General features: G+C 43.9%; 2 long non-coding RNA genes across 3 annotated transcripts in view; one reads left to right on the top strand and one right to left on the bottom strand.

The window, feature by feature from the left end:
• The window catches only part of LOC138920640 (uncharacterized), a 49,127-nt gene that overhangs the window by 8,900 nt on the left and 18,097 nt on the right, over positions 1 to 22,130 (bottom strand). The window contains exons 1-3 of one of the 2 annotated variants that reach the window (XR_011432150.1): positions 12,225 to 12,381; positions 6,991 to 7,200; positions 6,759 to 6,887 (exon numbers count right to left, since the gene is read on the bottom strand). This is a non-coding gene — a long non-coding RNA (uncharacterized lncRNA). Of the gene's footprint in view, positions 1 to 6,758; positions 6,888 to 6,990; positions 7,201 to 12,224; positions 12,382 to 22,130 lie in introns of those variants that run through there. The other variant, XR_011432151.1, reaches the window with a different exon arrangement.
• Positions 1,908 to 8,001, top strand: LOC138920641 (uncharacterized). Its single transcript, XR_011432152.1, has 3 exons — positions 1,908 to 3,315; positions 5,132 to 5,211; positions 7,701 to 8,001. It is a non-coding gene; the product is annotated as an uncharacterized lncRNA (long non-coding RNA).

Here is a 22,130-nt window from a genome sequence, read left to right as displayed (position 1 = left end):
ATGCTGAGTGAAAGACAACTTACAGAAACGGAGTTTAATGTGTGAGTCTGTTTAGACGAAGTTCTGGAACAGGCAAATCAAATCTAAGGTGGGAGATGATCAGAGCAGTAGTCTCTTCTGAGGGCACAGAGGTGGTTGTCGACTAGGTAGGGACGTGAGGGAACTTTCTGGATGATGCCAAAGTGTCCTATCTTGATAGGGGTTTGGGTTACACATGAATGCATTTGTCAACTCAACGAACATATGCTAAAGATACGTGCATTTCATTATATGTAAGTCTTACGTTTTAAAAAACTGTTTGATGCACCCAACACAGGAGCACCTAAATAAATAAAGCAAATATTTTTTTAAAAAAGAAAAAACTAAGGCCGATACCGTGGCCTAGCGGTTAAATTTGGCGTGCTCCGCTTTGGTGGCCCAGGTTTGGTTCCTGGGTGCAGACCTGCACCACTCATTGTCAGCCATGTTGAGGCAGTGACCTGTGTACAAAATAGAAGAAGACTGGCACAGATGTTAGCTCAGAGAGAATCTTCCTAACCAAAGAAGAAAAGAAAAGGAAAGGAAAAATTGAAAACAAATATTGGAGTCTGGTTAGTGGTACACATAACAAAGTAATTAGGGGAAAGGGTACAGATATCTGCAATTAACTTCAAAATGTGTCAAAGACACGGCAGACTGATGGATAGCCATCTGATAAAGCAAGAATCCCAACATGTTAATAGCGGAAACTAAGTCTGGGTATACAAGTGTTCACTGTAAAAATCATTCCACTTTAATGTATGTTTTGAAATTTTCGTAATAAAATGTTGGAAAAGTGCTTTTATTTATAAGAGGTGAATTCAAGTCAAAGGAAGGAGTGGTCAGCCTCACAGCTGGCACAGCCTGTTTATCTGTGTGGGTCAGATGCTGACTGGAAAGTGAGGACCCTGGATAGAAGTGTAGGGAGGAGGTGGCAGGGATGCGTGGAGGCACGAGGTGTGAATAAGTCAGTACAAGGTTTCCCTTTCTTGCTCCATCAAATATTCGGCAAACCGAGTAAAATCCACCCCAACGTTCTGTGCTAGACCGCGTGCTTCGCCGTTAGCTTGGAAACTTAGATCTCGCAGACAGTCTATGTGCAGCTAAAATGAATACACGAGCCCGCAGGTCAGTGGGCCGCGCTACTGTCACGCCCTTTGCGGCGGTGAGCAGTAAGTGGTCTGCACATGCAGAGCAGAGGGGGCTGGGGCATCTCCCTCCTTCCTGTGGCACAGACAGGCAATGCCACTGTGAAAACAAACAAACGGATCCGTGGGGCTGGGGCCTGTTTGCCTAGTGCCTGGCTAAGCCCCCTGCCCTCTGATCCCCGATGTTTGTGGAGCCTGCACTGCTGTCTAGCAGCAAGGTCTATTTTTCTCTCCCATGGCGTAAGTGGACACAGCTGTCCGGGGCTGATTTATAGGAGGAAGTCACCAGTAGGAGCCCCGGAGGCTCTCACAGCCTCATGGCTTCACTTCCACTTCCCAGTTCACCGCAGCCAAGAGAACTCTGGGCGGGGGTGGTGGGGTGCCCAGTAAGCTGGATGGTGCCGGGCTTTATCCTTCTGGGAGACGCGCCCCAAAGAAGCCCCCGAAGGCTGCCAGGCTGGTTGTTTTCTCCACCGCTGATTGAATTTAGATCCTGTTTGGCGAGCACATTTCCATCCCTCTTAGTTCTGAGCTCTAGAAAAGCTATTTCTAGGCTTTTTCAAGGGAGGGTGGAAGGGTGGGGTTTGGGATAAAAACGGAAATTTTTTCTTCGGTTTATTGAAGTAACACTCTTACACGTTTCTGTGTTTTAGTGGGATCAGCCCTGACTGTAAACACACACAGAAGGGTACAGAGTATCTGTGTCTACACAGAAGGTACTTTCCGTCCATTATTGCGTGCAATGCTGGCCGTGGCCTGCAGAATAGGAAGTATCATTTCCGGTTTACTGATGCCAAAGCTGATGCCCAGACAGGTTACGTGATCTTCGCAGACTGTCAGCTGGAACGCCGTGGAGCTCTCCGTGTGACTCCAAGTCCGCAGCGCTGGGAGAGACGGCCCACCATTCAGTCTAGGAGACTCACCACTTTCACCTGGGCTGTTTATTTCGTACCCATGTTAGAAGCCAGTACAGGCAATCCTCACTATGGCCAGCTCCCTGAGGTTTCTCTCTCAGGCTGAGCTTAAAGAGCCAATAACCTTAATAGCAGCGCTGGGGCAGGCTTCAGAGAAATTCTTGTGAAAGTAGGGTCATAGACCCTTATTCTACCTGGTGTATTTATTTTCTTAGACACATCGCGGTTTATCAGCATCTTCAGAAAACCAGAATGTGCATGCGCACGTGTGTGCAAACACACACACACACACCAGGGTAACTCCAGGCGCAGTGAAATATTACCACCCTGGGGTGTCTTCCGTGTACTGAATTCTATCTCCACAACTTAGACAAAGTTTTTAACTTTCTCCTCTCTTCAACATGCCCCAGAGGAATACATGAAAGAGACCCCTCCAACTTTCCCAAAACACACCGCTCTCAAACGCCAGCCACCTCTTTGTCATCGTATGTCATGAACTACGCAGCCAGTCTGAAACGCAGAGAAAGCTGGCCATGACTGTTTTTTACCTCCGTAGTTTCAGCAGCATTCTGATCACAGATTAAAATAACACCGAGAAAACTTGAGGCCATCATGAAGCTAGCCCAAATTGTGAATGAGCTGCAATTTATCTCCCAAGTTTGCCCCCGCTAAAGCTTGTCAATGTGTCCTTAATCCCCATTGCCGCACTGCTGTCCCTCAAATCCCAGGACAAATCCAAGGCCAGCCCTATCTAGGTCACGACCCTGGAAGGCCTAAGTAGCTCTCCAGCACTTCCTTGAGCACCAAATAAGGGGATTATATATGTTTTAATCTTTCTTTTTTTTCCGAGGAAGATTAGCCCTGAGCTAACATCTGCTGTCAATCCTCCTCTTTTTGCTGAGGAAGACTGGTCCTGAGCTAACTTCCATGCCCATCTTCGTCTAGTTTATATATCAGACGCCTGCCACAGCATGGCTTGATGAGCAGTGCATAGTGCCCAGGATCTGAACCAGCAAACCCCGGGCCACTGAAGCAGAATGCGTGAACTTAACTGCTACGCCACTGGGCCAGGCCCTGTTTTAATTTTTTCATATATAATTTATAGCCTTAATATATAATTTCTTACCACCACCCTGCAAGGCAGATATCATGATCATTTTATAGATGAAATCCCTGAGGCCCAGAGAAGTGAAGTCATATATGCAGGAGCTGGTGGTGCCAAGATTCACACCCAGGTCTGTCCCTGTCCTAAATGAATGGAGTAACCACAGTGCAACACTCCACACCCAGGCTCCTCACTGCCACACTTTGCTTCTTCCTAGAGATTTCCTTTCCCCTCTGCTATGTATGAGTGTTCACTGGAGAATGTGGGAGGAGCTGAAAGGACAGGCAGGTGATAAGCATGTCTCTGCAACAGACAGGGGCCAGGAGGTGACTGCTTGACTCAAGCGGATGGAGAGAAGGAGGAGTCTGTGAGCTAACACAGATTTCTAGTGATGGCCTGTGACAGCCCATCTCTTCACAAACACTGCCAAGTGGTAAACCCCTACCAACAGAAACACTTTAACTGACAGTGTGCTCTTCATCTGGCCCACAGGTGTATTTTCTTGAGTTTTCTAATTGAATTAAATTTCAAAATTTAAAAATGAGATTTCTCATTAAAATTCCAATTTCCAGTTTCTCTTAGGAATCAGAAGATTTGGCAAGACAGGGCTCACGTTCCCAGATAGCTACATCCCACTGAAGTGACAGTAATGGCTGTTGGCCAGTACCCACATTCTCCAGTTTCCCAAAGTCTCCACCACTCCCTAGTGTTTCCCAGATACTCAGCCCACTTAACTTATTTTCTGTTCCCAAGAGCTTTTGAATTGGTGATCTCTGCATATATACCGAGAAGCATATATGGTCATGTGTTGCTTAACGATGAGGCTACGTTTTGGGAAATGCATTGTTAGGTAATTTCGTTGTTGTGTGATCATCACAGAGTGTACTTACACAAACGTAGGTTGTGTAGCCTACCACACACCTAGGCCACGTGGTACTAATCTTATGGGACCACTGTCCTATATGCAGTCCATCATTGACGGAAATGTCAGCATGCGTGCATGACTGGATTCACTTGACAAGAATTTTAGCCCCTTTACCTGCAAGGCATAAGCTGCTACAAGGGATCCGAGAATATGATATGGCTCCTGCTTCCCAGAGAGGATGGTCCGGCAGGAGGGTAAGTGAACATGCCCACTAGGACGTCAGCTCCACAGGGCAGGGACTATGCCTGTTTTGTTCACAATTGTCTCCAGCATCTAGAAGTACTGGGCATACAGGTACCCAATATATACTGTTGAACGGAAGGAAGGAAAGAACAAAGGAAGGAGGGAAGAAGGGAGCGAGGGAGAGCGGCAGTCAGGCTGCTTCAGTCCCTTTTAGAACATTACGTGAGAGATGAGAGGGAGTTCGGCACACAGGGCAGCCAATGATTCAGGCCACAGAGAGGAAAGGACACCAAGTGCTCTAGAAACACAGAGGAAAGATATTTCCAGGTGGGATGACCAGGGCAGGCTTTTTGGAAGAAAAGAAGTTTGCTGAGTGTTTAGAACATTCCTAATATAGAAACACTTTCGCTGTCTTTGGTAACCTGGACTGCCTTGTTGAGATTGCCTCATCCCAGAAGAGGAACCCCAGGTCTAAACCCCATGCCCTTCCCGGAGAAGCCACCTCGTCAGAACAGACTCTGGCTGGAGGGAACATTGGGTCAGACGGAGGGTCACAGGGGCAGCCAGACCATGAGCCACCGCAGTGGCAGTCTGTGCAGAGGAGCCCACTCTGGTCCTAGACTCCAGAGGCGGGAGCAGGAGCTGCCTTTATTTCAAAGTGGGGCTGCACAAAGCTCCCAATTTAGTCCAGTGAAGTACACTGATCCCAGACTTTCAGTGGGCAATTACCCTGTGTCACCCTGAGCCACTCAGTGACCGACACGGCCCTGTAACCCCGCTCCCTGCAGCCTGGCCCGCTATAGCTTTCTCTCACAGAGCCTTACTCTCTCTCCCCAAGGTAGGAGAGCAGCAGTCTGTTCAATCTCTGAGATCCTGATTCAACTCTAGCAACACACTGGGCTTTCCTGAGGCCTCCTGGTAAGAAGACACTGCTTATCTCCATTAACCTCTGACCCAGCTAAGATGAAACAGCTCCCATCTGCTGGCCTGCTGCCCTCCTCCCTGAACTAAAGCTAAATAAAGTGTGGGGGTGGGGGCAGGGACCTGGAGTGGCCCCATCCCCAGGGAATGACTGTCTCCTCCCCCCTGGGTATATACAGCCCTGAGCCTGTTAATAGATGATGCTTTGGGAACCCCTCCAGGTGGCCTCTGGGTTAAGAACTACATCTGGAGGAAGCAGTGCCTCCTAGGAAGATGGAAGGGCCATAAACCCTCAAAGACTGTCCATTTGATTTATGTGATAATAATGGGAATGTTAATCTCCAAAGGCAAAGCCATTCATCCAAAATTCCAACCTCCTGGGTCCCCGCACCTGACTTAAGGAGAACGGCCACCCCTCACCGGCTGCTCCCGTGGGCCAGGCAGTTTACACAGGCTCCATTTAATCCTCATCGCCAGCTAGAGAGCTCTGTGCTGTTAGGATGCTTGTTTTAAAGATGGGGAAACAGAAGCTCGGAGACACCAAGTGAGCTGCCCAAAGTCACAGCTAACAGGCGATGAGTTGTTTACTAGCGAGAGTGGCCCAGCTGAGGAGGCACCCCGTGTCCCCTCACGCCGTTCACGCCCCCAACAGTTACACTGGGGGGTGCCTATTCGGAAAACAAGTCCAGTTCACCCAGAGGCTGCAAATGATACTGCTCTTGGGTTCTTTGATTCGAATCTTAATTTACAGAGCAGCAGAATGGCAGATGCTGCCTTGTCTGCTCTCTGAGAACTATGCTCTACTCCACTTAATACTAGGTGCCTACTAAGTTTCAGGCCATGTTAATCAATGCAATGCCAACTGTATACAATACTACAGGAGGCATTACCAAGTGTTAGACAGATGGGGGTATGTTTGTATCTTTCCCTGGAATCTGTGGATTTTAATTCCCGCAAGCAATAATTGTCTTTGAAGATGATAAGCGGTGATAGTATGAATTAAATTAACTCAAATAAAGAGAAATCATAGTCTTTTTTTTTTAATGGTCTGCTGGTCAGTGCAGTTGGCCAGTCAATGGACTCCAAATGAAAGGAAACAGCCGATTCAGGTGGCAGGCCAGAAATTTGAGACCATAAAAGAAGCCTTTGTAAAAGACAATGATTTAGATAAATGTAGTGAGGGGTCCCTGAAGAGTCCCTCAGGAGTAAACTGTGTCGTAGCTGTTTTTATATTCCTAATGCCTGATATGTAATATATGCTGAATGAACGAGCAAATGAATGAATGAATGATTTACAGGCTTTTCCACAGGGAGGTATCTCCTGAGACATGCCACAGCTGGGGTGGGGGGTTATTGTGCCAACTGCAGAGGATATAGCAACCTTAAATAACTCATCAGGAAAAAATAACCTGGGAGGACTTTCTTTGTAGCTCCGTAGGTAGGTTGACATATGTTCTCTCATTTAATACAACAAGCCTGTGAAATCTGTATTGTGCACATTTTACAACGAGGAAACGGGGGTTCATAGAGTTTAAGTGACTTACCAAAACAGAGCAAGAAAGCGGTGAAGCCCCGATCCAGACCCAGATGTCTGGCTCCTCAGCCACTCCCTTTCCTCCCCCGCACCCTGAAGGAGGCCGTGTTTCCCAGGATGCTGCAGCCGACCTCCAACTCTGGGGAAGAAAGACGAATGGCAAATAACTTTGCACAGACAAGAACTATAACCACTTAAAATGACGGTGAGGACACTTGGTGTCTAAACTGGAAGTTCCTCACCTTGTTTTGAAGATTTCAAGGCAGCAGAGAGAGGGCTGGGCACATCCCTGTTCTGCAGGCTGCCCATTAAGCGCACAATATCTGGAAAAGCAGAGACGAGGCGCCCAGGTAACCTCCTCACTCCCAGATTCTCGCCTCTAAAGCCGGTGAGCAGATCCCCTCATCATTCTGCACACTGGCCCCTCCACCGGAGGCCCTCTCCACAGGAGGCTACACAGAAGAAATAAATGCAAACTGGCATTATTGCTGTTTGTTTATGTGTTTAAAGAACTGAGGACTATTAGGAGGGTACGGATGGGGAAAAAGGTTGAAAGGACATTGTTTAAAAAGATGCCTGTAATTTTCCTTAAATTCAGATCAACTACACTATCTTTAAATTCCTTCTTCTAGCTAATCTAAGTTGACTATAAAAGCAGACAAGTTTGAACTATTAGTCTTGAACGTAAATTAATGAAAATATTTAATCGTGTGGACTTTATTGACTGATGCCTAATTCACTGATTGCATAATTTGTTTGTAAAAATCTCCAACGTCCAATGCAAATGGAGTTTTAATTGGCCTATAATTGAGCTTTGCAGATAACCAAATTCTTCTGGGGCAGGGTGAAATAAAGGGGATGCCAGAGGGGCAAAGTTTCCTAAAAATCTTTCCGTGTGCATAAATTTTTCCCAGTCTGGTGTGCTTTCTGAACCATTTCCTACCCTTTCCAGGTGGAGCAAAGACTCATCTGAAGAAGGAAACAAGGTGTCAAGACTCCTCACTGAGAGTCAGCTCTTCCACCGTCTGCTCTCTGCTTCCCCTGTGGTGAACATATTTGCTGGACCAGAAATCGAGACACATGGTCTGGCCATGAAAAAATGAAATTGAGACTGTTCCAGAAAATCTAGGACATATGTTCTCCAGAGCTGTGGCAACATGGGACTATGTACACAGTATATGCCTAATAAATGCCTGCACTGAAAATCACAGCAGCATTCCAAAGGCATTCTGAATTTTCTTCAAAAATCTTATCCGCAGCTAGGTTTTCTCTAAATCCTGAATTCTTTTTTTTTTTTCTGCTTTATCTTCCCAAACTCCCCGTACATAGTTGTATATCTTAGTTGCAGGTCCTTCTAGTTGTGGGATGTGGGTCGCCGCCTCAACGTGGCCTGACGAGCAGTGCCATGTCCGTGCCCAGGATCCAAACCCTGGGCCGCTGCAGCGGAGCACGCGAACTTAACCACTCGGCCTGGAGCCAGCCCCCAAATCCTGAATTCTTACGTGCCCCAGGACTATGCTGATTTGCTATGTGCCTTTTCCTGGTCCATTTAACTTCACACGATTTTCTTTTTAAGATTAAAACTAAATTTAAAACCAAAACCTGAGAGCTCTGAGTTAAGTCCTGGGAACTTTAAAATATGGTTAAAGATGTAATATATTCTTTTCCACTTGAAAAGTAAATAAGCAATTTGATAAGTAAAGTGCTACTCCAAACCCATCACAACAGTAGAATGCTCCCAATGAAGGATTAACTGTTGGTTTGTTTAGATAAGAAATGCATCTAGTCGAAATCAAGCTGCAATTACAGGACTTCAAAGCAAACGATTTGGCTCAGCGATGTTGGTTCTAATCTCACATCAAAAGCAGCTGTATCATAGTTGGCTTATGAAAAGAAAACAATTCTTTTCAACCAATATGAAGCATGGGAAAACAAGGATAATATTTCTTGAAAACTTCAGAGAAACAAAGAGTGTCACTCTGTGAAACACACATGGCATTTCAGAATTTTTTTTAAATGTAAGCTGTCTGGAGACATTGCACTCCATGAAACGAGAACAGGTGTGAAACCCAAAGGAGAACACCCATTTTCATTTTAAGACTTACACAAAAGCATATTAATGAGAGAAATTACCGAAGCAAAGATCTGTCCTGGACACTTGGGGATGGGGGGACAGAAGAGAAACAACGTGAAGCAGCTAAAATCCTAAAATTAACCCAAACAATCCCATTCTCTCGCCTGCAAAGTAACAGCACTTCTCAGACCTTAATGCAAAACCAGTCACATGCAGATTCTGGTTCTGTAAGTCTGGGCTGGAGCCTGAGAGTCTGCGTTTCTAACGAGCTTCCAGGTGATGCCGCTGGTGCTGGTCCCTGGACCACAATCTGAGCAGCAAGGATGAGAACTTTTGACCTCTGAATCCCATACATCCATCGCTGCTTGCCAAAAGCCAGCAGCCTAACTTGATAAAACGTGGCACAGACTGCAGCTCTGAAGGGGGTAAGGGGTATTTTCATGTGTTAAATGACCTCCCTTAGAGACAACACAACAATATAAAACAAAACAAAACCAGAATTTCAATGGCAAAGATCAGCTCATCAGGAGCATATCATTAGAGAGATTTAGATAAAAGGCAGTTGAAGCAGGGTGAAGAGTGTGTGGGGCTTTTAACTGAAGCTTTGATTTCCCTGCAAGTTTGATGCAGAGTCACAGAGGAAGGGTGGTGGAACCAGTTGGTGGCCAAAGTCATTATCAGTTCTGACTTTGAGAGATTGAAAGCTCAGTGTGAGTTTGTGCCTCAAACAACTGACTTGGGGTTGGGTTCAGCATACTTGGTGAAGATTTGGGAATGAAATGAGGAATTATTGAGTTATTGCTGAACTAAAGGTGATGTTTTAACATCCTGGTCCTTAGCCTTCTCCCACAGCCTCCTCATCTGTATAATAACACACTTTCCAAGTATTATTGTGAGAATTAAAATGAGTTCTCTTAAAACAGTTGAAACAGTTCCTAACCCACAGCAAGCACCGCATAAGTGTAAGTTATTATTATTATTAGGCTTACATTACATTGATTTGGGATATCTGGGAATCTAGTTTCCACACAACAGGGTCATCAGCCATAAAAATATATGGTACCTCACTGGGAAAGTCGACCATTGAAAACAGTATATTAATTTAAAACTGGTGACTGTCACTCAGCAAGTAGATGCTACTTTTCAGGGATTGACATTTATAGGGGGAAACAATGTTAGTACCTCATTCCTCGCTTAACACAGAAATAGTAAAATGAAAAAAATAATCTGACAAGAAGACATTAGGCCTAGATGACTTTCAGAGAAATAGATGATTTTTCAACCTCCAATGGACACACTCTTACTCTAAGAACAATAAACAAAAACAGCCATTAAAAACAAAAAATCAACATTTTGTTGCTGATACAATAAAAGAAAACAAACAGCAATAATAAAATCAAATGTTCCCAACAATCCCCAGTTAACACCCACACTACCCAGTGCTGGGAGTCAAAAGAGAGCATGGCTTTGCCATGGCAGTAATATTCCATTTTTCAAGAGAAGAATTGTTTGTTAATTAAGGAAAATGTTGGCATCACTTTACTATAGAAGATTCTCCCGGGTATTTGCCTTGGTCATTGTAACTCTGAGCTCCAAATTTCAGAAAAGTCATTGATCAAAATAATGCCTTCTTGCCTCAAGGAGAACTCCTTTCCAGTGAGAAGAGAGATCTGGAAAGTGAATATGACATAAAAGAGAACTGGGCTAGGAAACTTTGGAGACCCTCTAGCATGACCTCAACGAGGGCAGGAGTTTCATCTGTTTGGATCTCCACAGTGGCGACAGCACCTAGGACAGTGAATGAATGAGGGAGCCTAGTACGTAAGTCTGACCACTGGCTTCACCTCCCTCATTGGCCAATAGGGAGCTAGAACCAAGCATGGTCATTAACCTCCTTCCACCATTAGCATTCCAGGATTCTGATTGCTATTCCATGTGGAAGAAATTTCACTGGATATGCCTTCATAAAGCCTAAATAAATACTAGATTACTCTAGAGATTGGCTTCCTGTACATGGTACAAGCAAGACAAACAGTGCTGGTCCCTATGATGACCACTTTCCACACACAAGAGATATTCAGGTCCATTTTTAGGCTGGACAAGTGGGAGCCTCCTGCTGCTGGGCTTTCTATGCTAACTTGTGCCTGAGCATATGAAATGTTTGGCTGACTTTCTGAACCAGACTGGACTTCTCAAAACCTTGAGCATCTTTTTCTCCGGGCCAAAGAGGCTGACCCCAAGTAAAAGCCCTAATCCAAGGAATTTCTCAAAGGGTGCTCCTCTGCTGAGAGCCGAAGACAGCATCCCAACCAGTCATGGAAACTCTCCGTGCGCACATCGCTCCTGCAGCGAGTCCCAGAAAGCCTTCCCCAGCCCCTCTGACTACCCAGGTCCCCACCTCATGAACGCCCACACCCTGTACTCCTCCTGCACAGCGCTTAGCCCAAGGGAAATTTCACAATTTTGTCATTATTTGATTACGCTAGACTCACGGGCCCACAGTCTACGTCTGCTGTTGTTTACCGTTGCCTCTTCAGCATTTAGCACAGTACCAGGGACATACCAGACACCTAGTAAATATCAAATGAATGAATGAATGAGTGAATGACTTAAGTGGTCAGCTTGACTAAGACAAAATGGGAAATTCCTGGGACATCTAAAGATTCCTCCTAATTTTAATACCAGGAACAAAGCCCTGTGGACTTTGTAAAGAACACTAATAAGAAAGGCAATTTCAAAATCAGTGGGGCATCCTCACTGAAATAGAATCCCACATGCTGTGTACCATGTACAGATGCGCGGCCCACACCATGCAGAGTAACAGTGAAAACAGGCGCCTTAGATCCTTTCCGATCTGGGTTCAAACCTTGGCTTTTCCACATAACAGTTCTGTGACCTTGGAGAAATCACTGAATCTCCCTAAGCCTCAATCTTCTCATCTATAAAACAGGATGGATTCATGGGGTTGTTGGAAAGATGAAATGAGAATTCATATAAAGTGTTTTGCAAAGTGTGGGGAAAATGAGGAGTGTTCAGAAAATGTTCATCCTTCTTAAATATGATTTATCATGTCCTAAAATAGACGGTGGCATCCATGTGGCCCACAGGAAACACTCAAAAGGAATGATTCTCAAATATTTTCAATCCTATGACCATTTCCACACCACAAGCTCATCACATCTGGAGCTTGCTGTTTTGGTTTTGATAATCCTGCAATTAAGCGAGGAGTATCTTAAATGAAATATCACAAATAAATCGTTAGCTTACACTAGAAAGAGAAACTGAGACATTCTAAGAGGAGGCATGAGCCCCCAGCCAAGGCCGCCTGAGCACCCTAGTCTGTGAGCTGCACCCTAGAAGAACAGTGAGGCGATCCGATCCAGAGGTCAGAAGGCCACTTACCTGTACTCCGGCTTCCCCAGCAGGCCCCAGGGCCCCCACAGATACTGCTCTCCTGATATCACACCTCCCAGTGTTCATTTGCATCTGTTTCTGGGACAATGTGACAGCTCAAACCGGATCCCATCTCTATCGACTAGAATGCAGCGAGTTTGAGGGTGACAAGATCAGCCAACTTCAAAGGTTAAGAGAACTTGATAAGCCAAGGGCAGGGGTGGGAATATTTATTTAAAAGCTTACAGTGCCTGAAACATTCCATTTGAGCTCCCTCATCCCCCACCTTCCTTTCCCTTGACCTTTCTGCGACCCTCTCTCAGTTCTTGAAGCTTCTTGTCTTGGGTCAGCTGCATTCCCAACCAGAATACCATTTTTTGCCTAGTTAAGGTTCCAGAGATACATCCCGCTCCTCCAGGTCCCTTGAGGGTTTAAAAAAAGGAGATCAACATTTACATTGGTAAAATACACTCAGCTGTGGGGAGGGTTTAATCTTTTTTACAACCGTCCCCTGCAGCTGTGCTGTCTGCCTTCCCCCCCCCCCCCGCCCCCCCACTGGCCCTCTGCCTTCCTGGAAATAGCTCTCCCCAAGAGCTGGGACACATGAGCCCAGCCTTGCTAAATATAGTTAAACTGAGATCTTGGACGTCCCATAACCAGATGGGATAACTTCAGTGAGGTTCATGGATCCAGGAAAGGAGAGGAAGGAGTGGAAGAGGGGACCTCACGGAGATAGAGCCACAGTGAAGGAGCCGTGTGCTCAGGGCGGTGCCCACACGGGGAGGCGCTGGGTCAGGCAGAATGGGAAGTTTCTTTGGCGGGGGCGGTGGAGCCGGAAAGAGTTGTTCCTGACCTTCCTCCCGGGAACGACCAAACTAACCTCCTACAGGCTTCCCCCTCCTTTTTATTGATTCTTTAAGAACATGCAGTAAATAAAGGATGAATCAGCCCAAAGTTCCTGGGCAACCATTCAGGTCCAACTGGGCCCCCTTCACAAGTAGAAAGAAGAAAACAAGAACAAGAGAGAGAAATGGTTTGTTTAAGAAAAAAAATCCCTTAAAAATACAACCTTAAAGTCACTCAGAGGTCTGCTTTGAATACGCTTCAGGAGGAAAGGAAACCTAGCATTACAAAAACAAATTTTCTTTCACGAAGCTTAGAGGTGGCCCTCACATTATCCGGAACAGAATTCCACATTATTACCATTCAAAACCCTACGTGCTCGCCTTTAGATTCTGCATCATGACCTGTATTCTCCTGTTCTAACAGTGAGGTGTGGTTTGCTGTGTAACCCCGAAGGAGTCACACAGTGATGGAGGAAAGATTAAAGCACAATGTGCAGATGATGAGACAGGTGAGCAACAGAAAGACGGATAAATATGCAGTGGCATATCCATACAATGTAAATTACAGCAGTTGAAATATTACGGACTACATTTTTCAACATGAATAAATCCCCAAACATGATGTTGAACAAAATCATCAAGATATGGGAACTGTACTGTCGCTGCTATTTATATAAACTACAAAAGCATGCAAAACTTGACTATGTACTATTTATGGATAAGAGTATACGTTTATGGATACATATGTCAAGTACAAAATATGCAAAAAAGTGATGAATGCCGAATTCAGAGTAGTGGTTTCCTCAAGGGAAGAAGGAAGCGGAAGGAGTACTCAGGGCACTTCCACTGAACCTGTATTGTTTTATTCCTTTTAAAAGTGGTGTAAAAGGAAAAATAAAGATTAGAGGAGCTGCAATGAGTAACAGTGTTCATTACAGTTTTTTAATGCTTTACTGCATGCTTGAAACCTTTCATCATAGAAACGGTCAGGATCTCAGACAAGAGTCTGCATATGAAAGCCAGTGTACAACTTTGGACGCCCACTGAATTCGTCACAGGGCTCCCCACACTTCCTCAAATATCTGGAAGGACTGCACGCAGGGCCTCAGGCCCAAGAGACTATCTCCATCCCAGCACAGTCCTAACCAGCCTTCAGTGGGGAGTGTTGAGGCCAGAAGACTGACTCCATTTTTTTTTGTGTGTGAGGAAGATTGGCCCTGAGCTAACATCTGTCACCAATCTTCCTCTTTTCGCTTGAGGAAGATTGTTGCTGAGCTAACCTCTGTGCCAATCTTCCTCTATTTTATGAGGGATGCTGCCACAGCATGGCTTGACGAGTGGTGCTGGGTCCATGCCGGGGATCTGAACCTGTGAACCCAGGGCTGCTGAAGTGGAGCGCACGGATTTAACCACTGCACCACCAGGCCAGCCCCCCTGACTCCCTTTTTAAGGCTCTTGTGAGATCATTTCACCCAGAGGATTCACAAAAAAGCAAGCATAAGGTATCTAAAAGCTTCCATTAGGAACTCTGAGGAAGAAATGGAATTTAACATACCTCCTTCAGACTAAACATGGACGCTCGCAATCCTGGTCTTTAACTACCAATTCCACTCCTGGGAGAGAGGACATCTGGCTCTTGCCCCAGCTCTGATGCTGGTGAGCTACGTACTCTCGGGCAAGACCCTTTGCCTCTCGGGGCCTAAGTTACGTCACTTGGGCCTAGAAGACCTCTAAAATCTGAGCTTTCAGAGTCTATGGTCCTAATCTGAGAATGAGGAAGACAGGGCAGATGTGGATGGATGACAATAACTACCTCCCCATCACAATTTACTCTAGGGGTGCTGGCAGCCCTGTACCCAGCTCCAGCCCCCAAACAGACACCCTGTCTCCCTCATAAGGCTTCTCTCACTCAAATCCCCACATCCAACACTCCTTCAGATTAAATGCTGCATTAAAATGCAAATGACACCTGGGACCAAAATCACACTCTAGCCTCAGCAACAGTCATTGTCTCTCAATTCACACACAACCACTTGTAACATAGATAAGAAAACTTAAGTGATTTGCTCAAGATAACACAGTTCTTAAGTGGGAAACCCAGGTTTCAAGGCCAAATCTTCAAAATTTCAAGTTTACACAGATTAGCCTTACAGGGAAGAGAATCCCAAAAGAAAGCAAGAGTTAGTGGGCAGGGAGGTAAGTTAAGGGGAAATAGGTCTGCAGGCCAGGCAACAGCAAGGGGAACTGGAGAATCCTTCGTCTTACTTTGTCATTTGCATAAGGCTAGTTCGCTTCATGAATTTATGGGTTTTGATATTATAAAGATTGACATGGGGCTGAAAACAAGCTAGAGGTGGGCAAGACTGTTATTGCACACCAACCCTTTTCCTCTCCAAAGCTTCCTGCCACAGGCCAGCTGGAATGAAAGTGTGCAGCCAGGAGATATGATTTGTGACCATCAACGAGCGCAGTCCTTGGCGCCATAAGTGATCAGCGAATGATAGTAATGATGAAAATGATGATGACAGTGATGATGAGGACCGAATCAAGAAATGATCCAGGTCACTCCAAAACATCATATAGAAAACTGGCTCATGCAACCCGACAAGCCCACCACAGGGGTTTCATTATTCACGGATATTTTTAACAATTACAACGGTTTTACTGCGATCCAATTTTTTCCTCTGTCCAAAGTGCTAGATTTGAAAGGGTTTGCTCAGCAGACATAATCCTCTTTTGTCTCTTTTTAAAGGGGATTTTTGAGTGAACCCGTATGAGAAAACAACAGCAAGTTGCAGAGAGGCCTTCTCCACATTTCTTCCCACTGGTTTATCAAACTCAACTGTAAGTAGAAAGTAAGAGAAGGAAACGGATTAACAAGTACTTCCACATATTAGGCAAATTAAATGGACACTTTAAATAAAAAAGTAGAATTCTTGTAGACCTCCTATCTCTGGTGATAGACTCACTTTGTTACAATGCAAATGCCCTTTGTAAGGCAAACGTTTTCTTCTACCTCCCAGCGGCCATCCCTTAAAAAACGGGTTGTCTTTCCTTAGATTCCTTACAAAATCTCACAACTAACAAGGCGTTTTCTCAATTATTTTATTTTGAACTTCAAAGTGCTTTGGGAGAAAGGCACAAAAGCCTTAAAACAACCTCAATCCATGCTTGTTTAGGGTAGTTAGAGATGTCAGTGTGCAATTGGTAAAAAAGGAAACAAAAGAAATTTAACCCGGATTTAGTCATTTGTTCCTGTAGGTTAAGATTTATATCTGCAACTATTGAATGTAGTTAAAAATAAACCAACGAGCCTTTAAAAATAACTTTTAAAAGCAATATAGCAAGTGGTTACATTGGGAGATCACAAATACTTATCAACATGACAATGAAAAACCAACTACCTAATGTTAGCCAGTTTGTGGTTTGGCACAGTGGTTCTTGTGATTCCATTTACACAGGCATTCAAAAGTGCTATTTTTCAAACAACTTAGAAGGGAGAATGGTGAGCTCTGGGAAGCTGTGTTGTCACTTAAGCAGAAGTCATAAAAAAAATTACATATAAAGAGTTTGAATAAAATTGTTTTGGGAAACTGGGAGTGGAAAAAAGTAATATTTCTATATTAATATATTATTTTCGTTATGTCATTTTAAATGTAGATGAGTACCTGTATTAATAAATTAAATATCAGTTAACATTTGACTAGCTTATCTATATTCATAAAAGTGTATAAAGAATTTTCAAATTGACCAAACACTTTTTTTGTCTCTTAATTGTGCTTATTCATAGACTCAGCTGTATATGGCATGTAGTAGTTAAGTATAATGGGACTTCACTTAAAAAGCAAAGACAAATAAATCATACATCGCCTTTGAGGGAAAAAAAGACAGAGGCAACCTGAGAAGACGGCAGGAGGAGACAAAAGCAATAGCCCATTTGCTGGAGCATCCGTGTGAGAGCAGCATAGTGCCTGGGATCTCAAGCTGTCCTGGTGCCAACACCCACCCCCACCCCCTACCCCGACCCGGGACTCCCCTTTGGAACATGTTATACGATAAGATGTTGTTCCACCACTCTTAAAGGTAGCTGGCTCTGAATTAAATCACCTTTCTCCCAAATCAGGCCGGTGAGAACCTAAAGAGACCAATGAGGCCTGCAGAGAACATTTTGTTGTGTCTTGTTTTGTTTCTAACATCCCTGAAGTTTAAAGAGGGAACACCTAATAATCATCAAAGACCGGAGACGCCAGAAGGAGGACAAGAGCCTCTCAAGATTCTGACTCTAAATGTCACAAAAAGACTCAATTCTGCACAGAATCCTAGAACTGGGGCAAGAAGAAGTTCTACAGCTATCTAGGGAATCACCTCTGATTCAAAGCAGAAAAATAAGACAATGTCCCTTTACACATCTTGCGTGTGCTCACAATACAGGGTTCCCAGAAAAGCTTATCAGACGTTTTTCCCCAGGCTGAGTAGAACCAAACCTCCTATTCCTAGTGATGTTAAAATAAAATGAAGTCTAAAGCTCTTAATGCTTGGTAGATCTTTTCAAGTGAACTGTTAGTTTTGATTTATGGAAAGAGTAGACACATTTTCACACAGCCTTCGCTGGCATCACTGCCTCCACGAGAGACACCCGCAGGCTCCTCCCTGACTCCCCGTCATCTGGTCACCATTAGAGGTCACCACAGTAGAAAACCCATTTCTAGAAACTGAGAAGGCTACTAAAGTATCTAGGAGAGGAGAGCTGTCAGGACTGAGAACATCGCCCTGACAGGCTCGGGTCCCCTACAATCAAGTGGGTAGTGTGCTATCCACAAGCACAAATTTTCTTCCTTTTAGTTCTGTTATTTTTTAAACCACAAATATATTAATAGTTCCTAAATAACATTCTGCATGAGATTCTTAAACTAAAAGAATTTCTAATTTTGCTATTTTAAGTCAATAATTTGAGCGTGTGTGTGTCATACTAGCAGCTGGGGAGTTTCCGTGTGATCAGAACTTCTTCGGTCCAGCTTTCAACTAATAAGAAGGCAGCCGAAAGTGAAGCCAGACTGCAGAACCACTAACGCAACATTCTTGAAGACAGAAAAGGCAAAGAAGCAAAGGATGAATGATCCCATACATAACCCACATCCCATCCCTTTGGAGCGATACTCAAATTTGGGTAATTATTGTAGATAAAACTCTAACCTTAACCACTTTGGCAACATTCAGAGCAATAGACACATGTAGAAACCTGGAAGTACCAATTTTTAATGAAACAAGCTGGTTAAGATGAGATACAGCAAAGGCGAAGAAAACATATTGAGACTTCTCCAACGGTGCTGAGAGAGGAAAATGAATCAAGAGAGGTGCCTAGAAAAGCACAGGCTGAGGAAAGAAGGAGTAGGAAGATTACTTCAGTCAACGAAAAGGAATGAAGTCGGGGGAAAGAAAGGTGTATCTAAGAAAGGATTCCAAATGATTTGGAATCTGGAACCCCAGATGTTAAACAACTAACTTGCCTATGGAAATCAGTTTTGACTTGAACTCAGTATCCAAGAAGTGGATCCAAGAAAACGTATTCTCCTCAAGGACAAGGGAACCAATCCACAAACTAAATGGGGGCGGGGCGTGTTAGGTCTTGAAGCTCTGTAACCGTGAGATGTCTCCGTGTGAATTCGTGAGGCTTTGGCTCCTGCCCTGGGAATCCTCACACTCTGGAAAAGCGGATTTTTCATTGTAAATGTCTGGCTGGTGAATGACATGCTGATGTGGCACCAGCCTTGTTCTTGTTCATTGGGAAAAGGAACAACAGAGAATAGAAAATTGACCAGTGGGATTCTGATTCAGGCTGGAAGGTAAGTGTAAATCAAAATCTCCTGTGGCAAGAGCATTTTTGTCCTTCCCTTCTGGGCTGGTCAAATCACGGAAGTGCACCATTGCTCTGATTTAGATGACAGGAATGCATCTGCTTCTCCCTCCAGGCTCCATGCACCGTGAGGCCAGCTCCAGCTCCTCTCCGAAAACTGTAATATGGATTCCTGCCAAGTGTTAAAAAGTTTCTTTTTTTTGTTGTTTCTTTTTTTCTTTTTCTTTTTCTTTTGTTTCTTGTTTTTCACTTTTGGAGTCAAGTAAATATTTTTCATTGCTTGATGGAGAAAGGGAGAAATGGTGCCCCCAAGTTAGATGAATAAAATTTTTGTCGTATTTTCTTTCTTATTACTTTGTGTATTATTTAATCATCATTAATGTCTTGCATTTTCTTCATAGTTCAACCTCTGCCTCAAATCGCCATCTCAGCTCACATTCTGGGTCAGGCAGGAAAAATTAAATACGTGCGTGTGAAAGTCAGGGAGATCTCTGTTCAAATCTACATTCTGCTACTTATTAGCTCTCTGACCCTTGGCAAGTTAATTAAGCTCTCTGAGGGGGATAGTATCTACTTCACATGGTTGTAGTTAAGATTAAAATGAGAGAAAAAAACGCAAAGCATTTAGCACAATGCCTGACACACAGTAAATATTCAATAAATGGTGTTCAAAAATATTGCTATCTTTTCATCACCAGATTGGCAAATAGTTTAAAGTTTGACAATACTAAGTGTTTACAAGGATGTGTAGCAACAGGACCTCCCGTCTCGGACTACAGGAAATGTATGGCAGATTAAAGATGGTGGCAACAAATTATTGCTGTCTAGTATATTTCTCCCCCAAATATTTGGGGGACCTATGCCCTCTCCCTTTGATTCTGGGCGGGCTGTGTGACTTTGACCCATGGCATGTGGCAGAAATGATGTTATGCTAGTTTCTAGGTCCAGGCCTTAAGAGACTGCCAGCTGCCACTTCCAAACTCTTGAAACATATGTTCTTAGAACCCTGAGCCACCATATAAGAAGTCAGAGTATCCTGACGCTACCAGTTTGTGAGAACCTCAAGCCATGTGGAAAAGCCCTGGAGGGGGAGATGCTGTGTGGAGAGAGAGACGGAAGAGCATCAAGATGTAGATATGTGAACAAAGAAGGCATCCGAGAGGCAGACCCTCCAGCCCCAGCAGCCTCGGCTTACACCACCTGGAGCAGAGACAACTTACTCAACCAAGTTCTTCCCAAATTCTTGACTCACAAAACCACGAGCAAAATAATATTGTTGTGTTAAGCCACTCAACTTGGGGTGGTATGTTACACAGCATTAGTGAACTGCAATAGAATGAAATTGGTGCAATCACTTTGGAAAGCCATTTGGCATCATTTTGTACAGCTGAAGATACATATACCAATGCCCAACGATTCCATTTCTATGGACTCTCTTGCACATATAGACCATGAAATAGGGATAAAAATGCTGATAACAAGTGTTTATAAGAGAAAAAAAACAGGGGGGCCAGCCCCAGTGGTGTAGTGGCTAAGTTTGTGCACTCCGCTTCGGCAGCCCAGGGTTCGTGGGTTCAGATCCTGGGGATGGACCTGCACACCGCTTATCAAGCCATGCTGTGGTGGCATCCCACATACAAAATAGAGGAATATTGGCACAAATGTTAACTCAGTGACAATCTTCCTCACCAAAAAAAAAAGAAAAACAGGAAACAACTCAAATGTCCATCAGGAGTAGAACAGATAAATATGCATGGTATCTGCACACACAAAGATGCTAAAAGCAGGAAAAATTAACAAACTACAGCTGCATACATCTACCTGGATGACTCTCAAAACTTAATGTTAAAAAAAAAGATAATATTAAGAGAATATGGCATGTAATGGAAAAAATAGAGAGTATTATTTCATTTATACAGAGGGCAAAAAAACCCAAAATAAACAATGTCTTGCATATTTATATATATGTTTATATTTTAAAAATTTTAAGCAAAGGAATGAATAACATAAAATTCAGAAGAGCAGTTAGCTCTGGGGGAGAGCCTTGGAGGCGGTCAGGAAGGGGTGCTCACAAGTTTCAGTGATGTTAGCGACGTTCTGTTTCATAAGACAGATGGAGGTGGAGGAGGGGTGATTTATTATTATTCTTTAAACCGGAGGTTGATGTACTTTTTCTGTTAAGGTCAAGATAGTAAACATTTTAGGGCCATCTACCATCTTTCTTATATCTTGTTCTTTGGGGTTTTTTTTACAACCTTTAAGAATGTAAAATCATTCTTAGCTCATAGGTCCTATAAAAAGAGGTCATAGCCAAATTTGGTTCACAGGCTATAGTTTGCCAACTTCTGCTTTAAACTGTTTATATATGTTATAAATAGTTTATATATGTTACAAAAGATAGTGTCTTTTGTGTACATGATATATTTCTCCCCCACAAAAAAATATGAAATAAAGAGAAAAACATGAAACAAGAAGATGGTGGCCACAAATTATGATTATTTACTATCTATTATCTCTTTACAGAGAAAATAGACATATTCTTCCTAACCCAGATCAAAAACTCATCCAGCAAGCCTCCAGTCTGCTGACAGCTCCTCTGCACCGTTTCAACTCAAAAAACAGAATTTTCCTTTTTCTGTTTCTAAAAGGGAAAAAGTAATGAAATGTTCCATTACTCTTGTCCACTCTGGACTTTAAGCACATTCTAAATGCGAAAGTCAAAACACTAGCTGCAGTTCAGACTGTTGCTTGGGCAGGAGAGTGGGAAAAATAGACGAAATTCCAATTTGGCCGAATGATAATGATCACTGAATACAATCATCCGACGAGCCTCTCTCTCAGTTCAGAGCTAACACTTCCTGCCCCTCACTCTGTGCCAAGCTCTGATCTCACCCTGTACATGTAACTTTATTTATTTCTCACAACAATCCCCCGTGGTAGGTACTGTTTTGAACCTGATTTGACCGTGGTGGAAACTGAGGCACTGAGAAATTAAGTCACTTGCTCAAGGTCACGTGGCTCAGAAGTCACGGAGCCGGTATCCACGCCCAGGCAGCTGGATCCTGAGCCCACACTCAGCCACGATGCTATCTGAATTGTTAAATACATTTGTCTCCTCACCGCAAATGAAGTGGTATTTTTGTCCCCATCCTACAGATAAAGTGTGCCTGCACCTGGCCTTGGTCCAAGAAGCTTGGTGGGAGGCTGGGACTGGAG

Source organism: Equus caballus, chromosome 24 (assembly GCF_041296265.1).
Source record: "Equus caballus isolate H_3958 breed thoroughbred chromosome 24, TB-T2T, whole genome shotgun sequence".
NCBI classification, from domain to species: domain Eukaryota; kingdom Metazoa; phylum Chordata; class Mammalia; order Perissodactyla; family Equidae; genus Equus; species Equus caballus.
This window is presented reverse-complemented; position numbering and strand designations above follow the sequence as displayed.